This window comes from Erpetoichthys calabaricus, chromosome 9 (genome assembly GCF_900747795.2).
Source record: "Erpetoichthys calabaricus chromosome 9, fErpCal1.3, whole genome shotgun sequence".
Lineage (NCBI taxonomy): Eukaryota > Metazoa > Chordata > Cladistia > Polypteriformes > Polypteridae > Erpetoichthys > Erpetoichthys calabaricus.
The window spans coordinates 163,501,345-163,513,642 of NC_041402.2; the positions used below are offsets into that span (position 1 = coordinate 163,501,345).

The 12,298-nt window shown below is 37.9% G+C and overlaps 1 protein-coding gene across 2 annotated transcripts in view; it reads left to right on the forward strand.

Moving 5' to 3' along the window:
• Positions 1-12,298, forward strand: part of kcnj5 (potassium inwardly rectifying channel subfamily J member 5) — a 59,494-nt gene that overhangs the window by 12,660 nt on the left and 34,536 nt on the right. The gene's annotated exons all lie outside the window — the stretch shown is intronic.

Genomic DNA, 12,298 nt, shown 5'->3' on the forward strand with positions numbered 1-12,298 from the left:
ACTTTTGTAAGTAAGCTGTAAGGAATGAGCCTGCCAAATTTCAGACTTCTACCTACACGGGAAGTTGGAGAATTAGTGATGAGTGAGTCAGTCAAACAGGTTCCAGTTATGACCATTACGCGTAGAATTTCAAAATAAAAGCTGCCTAACTTTTGTAAGTAAGCTGTAAGGAATGAGCCTGCCAAATTTCAGACTTCTACCTACACGGGAAGTTGGAGAATTAGTGATGAGTCAGTCAGTCAGTCAGTCAGTCAGTGAGGGCTTTGCCTTTTATTAGTATAGATATATATATATATATATATATATATATATAGTAAATAAATATGCTAAAAATAAATACTCACATACAAGTTTAAAAAGCTAAAGCAAAAAGATAGGCTTTCAGGCTGGATTTAAAAGTGACCAAAGTCAGTACTGTTTAATATAAAAAGGTCAACTACTGTATTCCAAAGTTTAGGGGCAGCTAATGCAAAAGCACAGTCCCCTCTAAGCTTAAGTCTAGAACACGATTAGTAACTTCTGGTCAGAGGACTTCAGTGATCGTGAAGGAGAGTAAGGGTGCAAGAGGTCAGTGAGACAGAAGGGGGCTAAACAATTCAGGAACTTAAAAACAAATGGTAAAATTTTACACTTAATCCTGTAGCGATCAAGAAAACAGTGAAGAGAAGCTAAGACTGGTGTGATGTGATTCTGTTCTCAAATGTCTGTTAGAAGCTGGCAGCAGCGTTCTGGGCTAGCTGATGACAAGGAAGGGATGACTGATTAACTCCACCAATGTATAATGAGCTGCAATAATCAAGCAGAGAAGAGACAAACACATTAATTAGTTTTTCAAAATCATGTACAGAAAAAAAGGGCTTGACCTTAGCTAATACCCTGAGCTGACAAAAACAGGCTTTAACATTGGAGTTAATTTGTTTATCAAATTTGAGGGCATAATCAAAAATCACACCAAGATTTTTTGCGAAAAGTTAACAGTAAGTTCTCAAGGGGCCAAAATTAATTTCTGTAGCACAAGTAAGATCAGGAGGTCCAAAACTCTCAATCTTTGTTTTTTTTCTCATTTAGACTAAGAAAAATTAGTGAAATCCATATTTTAATGTCTTCCAGACATTCCAATAAAGGTTTAAGAGAATTTGTTTTGATCTGTTTCAGTGGAAAATATACAGTATCTATGTATCATCTGTGTAGCAGTGGAAAGAAATACTGTGTTTTTTAAAAATGAATCCTAAGGGCAACATGTTAAGGGACATGCAAGCTACCCATGAAAGTGGGCCTGGTTCAATGGAGCTTCCATCTGCCACCACTATGTTAAATTTAGCAGGTATAAATGAATTATGACTGGATATAATGACAGTGCAGATGAGGACTTGCAGAGGCTCTGGCATTGTTGCACATTGAAAGAATTCATCTTTAAATATCTTTTTAAAGAAGCCCAGTTATGCAGAGAAGAAACATACATTTGGTAAGCATGTACCTGTACACTATGACTAATGTGACACTGTTTACAAGACGTACACCTCATTACATAAAATGAAAGATAGAAAGATTCAGTATGCACACAGCACAGCCATTTTCTTTGACAAAGGGAGTTGACCCTCGGTTGGAATGGCAGAAGCAGCTGTCTCAGTGAACCACTAGTGACTTATTTTGGAAACTCCTTTTACTCCACAGAGATTGTTTCACAAAAGTTAAAAATCTGGCTTTAATATATTGAAATCTGTGGTGTTTATGGTATGAAAACTGTAGGGGGGCTGCACCCGAATTTTCCCCTATGTGCGTGCAGATGTCTTTAAAATAAACATGACCTTACCTAACTAACCATAGATGTCCCCCTACTGCTAATAACTAGTGAACATTCAACAAAAAATTAATCAAACAATGGGATGCTGGCATCTGGTCTGTATCATATGTCATCAGATCACTATGATACCCCTGACATTGTTATCATCTGATAAAATATAGCTGTATCGATTTGAACAATAAGTAAAGTGAGAGACTCAGAACCACCTGCTATTCAGGAAAATACTGGCTATGAACTGCCCAAACGGAAACCAGAGCACCTTATGTTTCTGTATATCTACATAATACTCCAGGCTTTCTTACTTAATTAACTACACCATATTTCATTTCAAACAATAATGTAAGAATCACATTTGGTCTTCAGAAATATAACTTCAGGAGCACATATCTCCTGGCACTTGGCACCTATCAGAATTAAAGAGATTGCGTTCGTGTCGACCTTAAAGTGGAACACACTTCACTGATAAGAGAGAACTGCAAATGCTGTGTGCATTGTGCTCAAATAGAGCAACACAGCAAGTGTGCCACTTCTTATCAGCCTCAAGCAGCACTGTAATAGCTGGACATTCTCTACTAAGAAAAAACTTGGCACATTTTCTGCTTCTGCACATGATCCAGAAGAGCTTAACCATTTTCAAACCTAGTGACTGGGCCAGAGCCCATCCCAGCAGTAAGTGGAGCTAAACCTGGGTAGAACACCAGGTATGAGACAGCCGTCAATATTCTAGATAGATAGATAGATAGATAGATAGATAGATAGATAGATAGATAGATAGATAGATAGATAGATAGATAGATAGATAGATAGATAGATAGATAGATAGATAGATAGATAGATAGATAGATAGATAGATAGTGCTCAGTGGTATACATAGGACAAACTTCAAAAAGAATCGCAACACGCAAACACAAACATCGCAACGCCGTCAGAAGAAAGGACTCACTATCATTGATCTATACGCATACTAAATCAACAGGACATACATTTAACTGGGACAATGTACAAGTAAAATTTAAGGCCAGTACTAAAAGTGCCAGAGAGCGGCCGAATCTTGGCTATGAAATGAGAACACCATCAACAGACAATTGGACATAAATCCAGCATATGCAAACTTAAGAAGAACATGTTCATAATAAATAAACTGTACACCCAATACCACCCCCCCCCCCCCCCGATCACACTGACTTAGCCACCTTCCCCACCCCACCCCCTCCACGTAATGTGTTGCTATATATTGCCTTTGATTCTTGTAAGTCTAAGCATTATCCTCTGATGAAGACCCCTGGCAGGGGTTGAAAGCCCAGGAATAAAAACTACTTTATGATACGTGATTCATTTTTCTCCCTTTGTGGATCTCCAGCTGCAAATATATAGATAGACATATGAAAGGCACTATATACAATAGATAGATAGATAGATAGATAGATAGATAGATAGATAGATAGATAGATAGATAGATAGATAGATAGATAGATAGATAGATGAAAGGCGCTATATACAACAGATAGATAGATAGATAGATAGATAGATAGATAGATAGATAGATAGATAGATAGATAGATAGATAGATAGATAGATAGATAGATAGATGAAAGGCGCTATATACAACAGATAGATAGATAGATAGATAGATAGATAGATAGATAGATAGATAGATAGATAGATAGATAGATAGATGAAAGGCACTATTTACAATAGATAGATAGATAGATAGATAGATAGATAGATAGATAGATAGATAGATAGATAGATAGATAGATAGATAGATAGATAGATAAAATGAGCTATATACAACAGATAGATAGATAGATAGATAGATAGATAGATAGATAGATAGATAGATAGATAGATAGATAGATAGATAGATAGATAGATGAAAGGCACTATATAGGGTTTGTAGGTTCCAGATGTGATTAGACGTGCCCAATTGTGCCACAGGTTTACATTTACATTTATATTATATCTTGACAAATTATTATTAGTCATGTATAAATCTGAGCTTTTGCAATATGTAAATGAAACAAGATCATCTGGACAATTATAGTTTTATGTTATATGCTATTATTTAAGTTTAGCTACAGTGCCAACCTATAGTATAATATAATATAATATCCATCCATCAATTTTCTAAACTGACTTTCTCAAAGGCCAGAACAATCCCTAGACAGGGCACTAATTATATTATATTATATTATATTATATTATATTATATTATATTATATTATATTATATTATATTATATTATATTATATTATATTACAGTAATCCCTCCTCCATCGCGGGGGTTGCATTCCAGACCCACCCGCGAAAGAGGAAAATCCGCGAAGTAGAAACCTTATGTTTATATGGTTATTTTTATATATTTTAAGTCCTTATAAACTCTCCCACATGGTTTATAAATATTCCCCGTACCATTATACAGCATAAACCCTTTATATTCTCTTAGTTATTAGGTAAGATTCGTTGAAATTATGTATGTAAACACAGTTTATATACAGTAAAACCTAAATATTATGTTAAAGATATCGAGCGTCTCCGATATCACATATGTTACAGCCATTACGACCGACAGGCCACCAGCAATAAATACGTACAATGCAAGAAAAATTGTATACAGTAAAATGTGTGTACAGTGACACTAAACTATGTACTGTACGTAGATAATTATGGTTACTCACCAACAATGACACGACGACTTGTCCGATAACGATGAGTTTAATTTTACTGCACAACAAAGGAGAGCGTTACAGCTCTTCTAAAGGAGCCTCTTCAGGTGACTGTGTTGCACCGCCGTTGTTCTCCTTCTGGCAGTCTTCAATCCAAATCCCTAAAGCAGATTCCATCCAGACTACTGCCTTATCACGTCCACTTGCAACTCATTTTGCGCCCTGGTTAAAGGACACTGCGGCCGTAGATCTTATATGCTTTTCCTCCTTTTTAAATAAAAAGAATCGTGGACTCATTGATGCCGTAATGGTGTCCTGCAGCGGTGTAGCTGTTCCCTTCCTTCAACATATCCAAAACTTTTACCTTTTCTGCAGTCATTTGCATCTTCTGTTGGGGCTTGGACACGGCTCCTGCAGCAGTAGCAGGAGCACATTAATGCTGAATGAGTGAGATGAGACTTCCTGGTTAATGCAGCACTTCCTGGTTAATGCAGCACTCAGGAACCAATCAGCACACAGGAACTTAACTGTGTGCTCTGATTAGGTAGCTTCTCAGCCATCCGCCAATGAAATCAACTGGGCAAACCAACTGAGGAAGCATGTACCAGAAGTAAAAAGACCCATTGTCCGACTCCGCAGAAACCCGTGAAGCAGCGAAAAATCTGCGTTATATATTTAGATATGCTTACATATAAAATCCGAGATAGAGTGAAGCCGCGAAAGTCGAAGCGTGATATAGCGAGGGATTACTGTATACCATTTTCTAACCCAACTTACTGCCCTGAGCAAGGTCAAGGGGGACTGAAGCCTATCCCAACATGTATTGAACTGAAGACAGCAACAATCCCTAGTCAGGACATCAGTCATATATTATCTCTATATATAATCTTCATTTGGATCTTGATCTTTGTTTGTCCGCGAATGAATTAGAAGAAGCAGCACTAGATGGCAGTAGAGAGACAGCTAAAACATAGGCAATGCATTAAGAATCTCCTCCAGGCTTATACTACTGAAGACTGTAGTACTCCAGTCACACCTCAAAACACAGACATTCTAGACCACCTTCCAGTTTAGTACGTTGTTGTTACTCACGGATGTCAACAATGTGCCGGAACAACGAAAGGGGTGGTGGACAGTGTTAACGCTGGTTAGCTCCTGAGTCCTGGTTAGAGAATGAGATTGCTGAAGATAAAAGATACGTGCCTACGTAACATATGAATGAAAGAAAGACAGTGGGTTAAATGAATGACAACGTAACAGCACGTTCCGGAAATTATTATTGTTACATTGTAGCCGGCGAGTGCTGCGCGTCTCACAGTTGTACCCTGGCTTGCTCACTTGTCAGTGAAGTGATCCCTATTTATGCTTTAAAGAGCCTGGATACCTATGTGTCCCCCTTTTATAACCATTGCTCCGTGTATATTGCCTTACTCTTTGGATTGCCACAAAGCAACCTGCGAGATTGGAGAAAGGTTGAGAAGAGATCATGAGAGGAAACGACAGCATCGTGAAAACGAGATGGACTGTGAATGGAGAGAAGCAGAAATGCTCTTACACCACCACTTAATTACTATTCGGACAGTGATTCCGAGTAGGCCGTTCCTATCGAATCAATGTCCAAGGGTTTTGTTTTGTAATTTTGTTTCCCTTATAAAAAATTATAATGACGAAGGGCCCAGTTCACGACTGGCAGCCGCGTTTAAACAGGGAGCCCTTCACAGACAACTTTAACACGAGCAACGTAGTTGGGCACACATGGCTAGTATTATATTATATTATATTATATTATATTATATTATATTATATTATATTATATTATATTATATTATATTATATTATATTATCCATCCATCCATCCATCCATTTTCCAACCCGCTGAATCCAAACACAGGGTCACGGGGGTCTGCTGGAGCCAATCCCAGTCAACACAGGTCACAAGGCAGGAACCAATCCCGGGCAGGGTGCCAACCCACCGCAGTATATTATATTATATTATATTATATTATATTATATTATATTATATTATATTATATTATATTATATTATATTATATTAAGAAATTACAACAGATAATGTATCACAAACATTTAATTCACATTTTAAGAGAAAATAAACAAAAAGAAGAATTTTGCAATTAGAGGTTCAATGAGGTCATATCCCAGCACCATCTAATGCAAGGCAGGAAATAACCTCAGTCCACCACCGGACACTCTCACTTGCATTTACTTAAATCAGGAAAACGAATTGCCAATCAACTTAACTTTGAATAATTTGGCTTATGGGAGCAAATCAGAGTACTCAGAGAAATGTTATGCAATCAGAAGCAGAATCCAAGATCTCATGCTAGATAGCTTTATAATATGTTCATTCTTAATTATTTTAATTTCATATTCCTTGCATTGTTTTATTATATTGCCTTTGCCTACAATGTACTCTCCATAGACAAATGGATGCTTCTAGGTGTGTGAGGACCATGTGTTGTTTAGTTTATGTTTGAATGGCACATCTTTAGTGTGTCTGTCACAACCCACAAATGGTTAGTATTTATTTTAAGTTTAACGAGTCATAAGGACACAAAGGAGGAGAATTTCAGATATGTGCCTTGAACAAGTTAGTATTTATTTCAATGACTATTTATAAGCTATTAAGGCATTTGGTAGTGTTTTTGTTTAAGATTATGTTGGGTCACAGCCCCACCTAAAATGTATTATGGTTTTGATATTACAAAGTGTGGAGTTGTAGTGTTGCAAAGAAAAGATCGAGACTGAGAGATAGAGAGAGAGAGAGTTCAGCTGACGTCACTGTGAAGCGCTGCGCTCACAGAATTCAGAAGCAGTCTCTGCACAGCTGAGACAAGGAGTTCTCCTATACGCTCATGTGGTGAGAGACCACTCCTGAATCAGATGTCACTTGTTTAGTTCTTTGTCACCACAGTGCAAACCTGCAAACTGGCATGCTTTCTGGTGTGAGTTTCCAGCAGTACACTTGGTGACGAGGGTGGGATTTGCACTGTGGACAGGTGGAGTGTTGGTGCAATGTTGAGCAGAAAAGCTGGGGGCTGACAGAACTCAACAGATGTCACCAGGTATCACTCAGCTCATAGTATCCAGTAGCAGTCTCTGTGTGGCCGAGTCAAGCTCATGCTGCCAGGAGACGACTTCTGAGCCAGACGCACTTCTAGTCAGAGCCCAACTTCTTAACTATGACATGGGACAATGACAGTTTTTATTTCAAGATGCATGCTGTGTGCAGTGTCACTTATACAAATAAATGAAGAAATAATTAAATAAATACAAAGAGAAATAGCAAAAAGCATATTTCATGATACTTTTATTTATTTGTTGTCACATTTCAAAATATGTTATTTATTTATTTAATTTTGTCAAAAAATTGTTTTCCATAGCTTTCTACCTTCTCCAATGGAATTTTGAACTCTTGTTTAGAAAACTGCTCTTTTCTTTTACATCTGCTGTCTGACATTCTTCCTCATTTATGGCAAGAAATGCTCACTTATTAGCTTGTTAATAGACGTGCATCTGACTGAGTGACTGCTTAACTAATTAATTATTATATTTTATGTTATTTGTATTTTGCATTACTGATGGTTTCTAATATATGTTTTAAACATTTAAATGTAACCCTTATATTTGATATATTTGATGTTTAGTGTGTTGATTTTTTCAGTGTTCGAGTGGCGCTGTTTTTTCCATGCTGAAGTGTCATTAAATATCGGATAACAAAGCCCTTTAGGAGCAGGCCGCAAAAGTGGCGATTACTTTATTCACGTTCATCATTAACTCGTTCATTATTTCTAAGAGTGTGTTTTTTGGGATGCTCACCCCTTGTTATTCTAGAATTATTATAAGGTAAGAGCATTGAGGTTTATGTCTATACCTTTAAGTATTTAAAAATAAAATGATTAAATCACTTGTCAGAGTTCCACTGATGCTTGGGCACACTTGGCACAAGTGAACATGCTTTAAATAAGTAAGTTCAGTCCAAGGACACTAAATTTGGGCCCCATGACTTTGGCCGAGCTGATAAGCTGGTGTTAAAGTGAAGAGCTTTCAAAAGTGCTGACAAAGTGTCATCCGCCTTTCTACTCAGTTGATTTTACTGGAAAAATCACAGATGGTTGACTCTTTGTTCACATTTCATCTCCAGTTTCAGCTGAACTGTTCACAAATTTTCTAGTGGGGGTAGCAAGTAGGTACTTTATGTTGCAGGTAGAAAGTGTGAACGCCTAAATGCGTGAAGAACAAAAATGATTATGGGTATCTACCGTAATTAAAATGATAAGTGTCCGTGTATCTATTTGTCTGTCCAGTTGCTATGTCTCTGTCATTCCGACAGATGGTGCATCACAAACATTTGTAGTAATGCGTTTTATTACTACAAATTTTTGTGATGCACCATCTGTTGGAATAACAAATGCAATTCATTTTATTACCACATGCAACACAAATACATTCCAATAGATGGTGCACTGAAAAAATTAAAACTGACATCTACATTGATTTCTTAAATTTCAACCCACCTTAGATGGGTAACACAGCTAGTGTCATCTATAAGGGTATAAGGAATGAAATCATCTCGTTAATCTCATTCTCAAATCCTCTTCATCGTCACAGGGCAGGAATGTCATAATGTTTACAGAAATTGAGGTATGTGTGTAAAGTCTAATACTGAAGTTGTTCAAAGCCCAGGCTGCCCTGACCTCAGTGAAGGTGACACCAAGGCAGTGGTGTTCCATAGCAAAGAACATGAAGGAAAGGCCTGTCATAATGCCAGGTGGACTTTCAAAAGCAGAGCAAGTTAAAACATGAAGGTTTCATGTTTATGAACTACATTATGCCTTGCAGCTAACATCAAAAAACACTCTCCATTTCAAAAAGATTTGTGGACCTTATCAGCAGAGCTCTTGAGTTTGTAAACTGCTCTACAATAGTGCCTGATTTTTGTCTTTTACACCTCCGAGGGTTCACTTTGGGGGCATTGACCTCCATAAAGCAGATGTTCCAGATGGTAGCACTCAGTCGGCTGGGTATTGTATAGAATCAACAGAGGCGATTTATAGCACAGTATAAAATGGAAATGAGCGAACTGGACTTTGACACTGCAAGTTGAAACAAATAGCATAGAAGTCATAAAGTCCATCCATCCATTTCTGAAATGAAAAAACTAGAGCCGCATATAAACCCACAATGCCTCATTCTGGACCATCAGTTAATCGAACATGCAAGACTTTGGTAAATGAGAGAATTCCTCACAAGTACCAAACAGCTAATAACTATAAACTGAAGCCAGGTCCCTAACGTGTGGGACACGCATGCCATTATGCCACTCTTATCTATTCATTTCAGGTTATTCTACTGAGCTGACCCCAAAAGCACCAGGTACCACTCATGAAATCAAACCTGGACAGAATGCCAGTTATCACAAAGCACACTCACACTCTCATTAGACCACTTTAGATGTAACTTCAGGATGTGGGAAAAAAATGGAAAACATCTGGAAGAAAATAAATGCAAACCCAAAGAAGACCACCATAGGGCCTGGGGTTGAAGTGAGGACTTCAATGACACCCACTGCTAAGCCCCAGTACTACCCTAGTCGTAAATTTATGCTTAAAAATTAATTTCTTAATTTGATGTATATATATTCATGACAACGTGCAATTCAAATTATGAATGTGTTCACATATTTACAAAATATAATAATTTAGTAGGATTATTAAGGCTTTTTAAATAAAGCAAAAACTGTTTGTAAGCTCGCTCGTAATGTTCTAACAAGGTTTTAGAACCCATTTAAATGTATTGTTGGAATATTTCTTAAAATGCACTAACACAACATTTGTAAAACAGCTTAACCCAGTTCCTATCCTGGCAACATTAGGCACCAGGCATGAACAGCGAGTAGAGGGGACGCCAGTCACCTGCAAAGCCTACTCACCCACACATCCATTTGAGGCCAGTTTAGAATCAGCAGACAGCTTCAAACACACATCTTTGGGGATGTGGGAGGAAAAAGAAATAAACTGCAAGAAGAACTCCTACAGACATGGGGAGAAAATCCACACATCCAGTGACCAGGTGCAAGATTCAAACGTGGGACATTAGATCCGTGAGGCTGCGGCACTAACAGCCACCATCCAAAAAGAGACAAAAAACAAACAAACCAGACTGCAAATGTGTTTTTTATTGTTAATTTAGATTCAGACCTAATTAGTCTGGAACAAAGCATTTCATATATTCATACTGTACATGGGGTATAAATATGGGCTCTTTTGTTCAATTGAAGCCATTCTCATTCCAGTTGACACATGTTTGGTATTGGCATGCTGCAAGTTTTTGGATTTGCATTTTTTTGTTTATTTAAAGTTAAAAATTAATTTTCAAGTGGTGTGAAGTTGAAGAGCCACATATAGTAAAAGTTTATTAATTCAATACTCTGGAGCAGTGGTCCCCAACCTTCTTGACAGCAAGGAAAACTTTATTAGATGCAAATTTTTCCACGGACCGGTCGGCTTTGGGTGTGGGGGGAGGGGGGGGGAGTTGGGTTGGCAGTTTTATACACAATTTACATAACATTTCTATTATTATTAAGTTATTAAGCAGTTCGCATACGTTTGCAACCTGAGATTTTTCTTCTTTTTTTGCATATAACAAAGACATATGCTTTGCATTTGCCATTCCAACAGATTGCACATCACAAACATTAACACTGCTATCTTTCTTTCGTGTCTGCCGTTTCTATAGGAGGGTGACAATGAGTTAAATTCCAATGGATGTTTTTCAAATGTTGACAAGCAATAAGCAAAAAGGTATCACTGAAAACCACAGACAACAAAAACAGCAAAAAAAAAACAGTACAAGGAAAGTTCGAAGAAAGAGATTTTTTTTACAATGTTTCTGTTTTGGGGATCGTTGTGTAAATGTGCACATCTGAGCTGCGACCACAGATCTAACTGCTCTGTGGATGATTTGTTCAAGCATTTCAAGGTCACTTCATTGTAATGAAAGCATCTGCTGAATGTACTTCGTAGTAACGCGATTTCTATAGACTCGTGTCATATGGGGAAACTGTCGGGACCGTAAAAATAACTTTGCTGTAATAGTCTCTCACCTCGGTCTCTCTCCTCTCTCTGCACTGCTGCAAAGCCCAGCCCGCCAAGCGTTCTGAAAAGTCTGAGTGAGTCTCCGTTGCCGGCAGTTCTCTCGCGGACCGGCTGTCAGACAGCTGCGGACCGGTAGTGGGCCGTGGACCGGGGGTTGGGGACCCCTGCTCTGGAGTATCGAGGCCCTTCTCTTCAATATTATCCTTTAGCTTGAGTGTTGTACCTTGTTATGAATTTTAAAAGCAGGCGCAGTGCTGCAGTTTTTAATTCTTTTGCCTTACAAGCCAGGGCTTTCCAGACCAGTCACCATCCTTGTGGAGTTTAATTGTTCTACCTGGGTTCACATATGTTTTCTCTGAGTTTGACCTGCCCTCATATTCAAAGATGGATATCCATATGTCCATTTCTTGAAGGGGCTTAATGCAGCTTTTAATCTTGTGAGGGCCATTGCCTTTACACACAATGACAGGTTGACACAGAAAACCTCCACTCCCAAATACATTTACATTCAGGTACTGCAGACAATTAACACTTAATGTCTTTGGATATAAGAGTAAAACCAGAGTACCAAGAGAAAAAAAGTCACCGGCAGTGTAAACAGGGACACATTAAATCACTTAGTGATTCAAAACAAGTCCAGCGTGACTGAGCGCGCTTTATAGTTGACTATAAAAAGTATTCACCCCCAAGGATATTTTATTGTGAATCAAC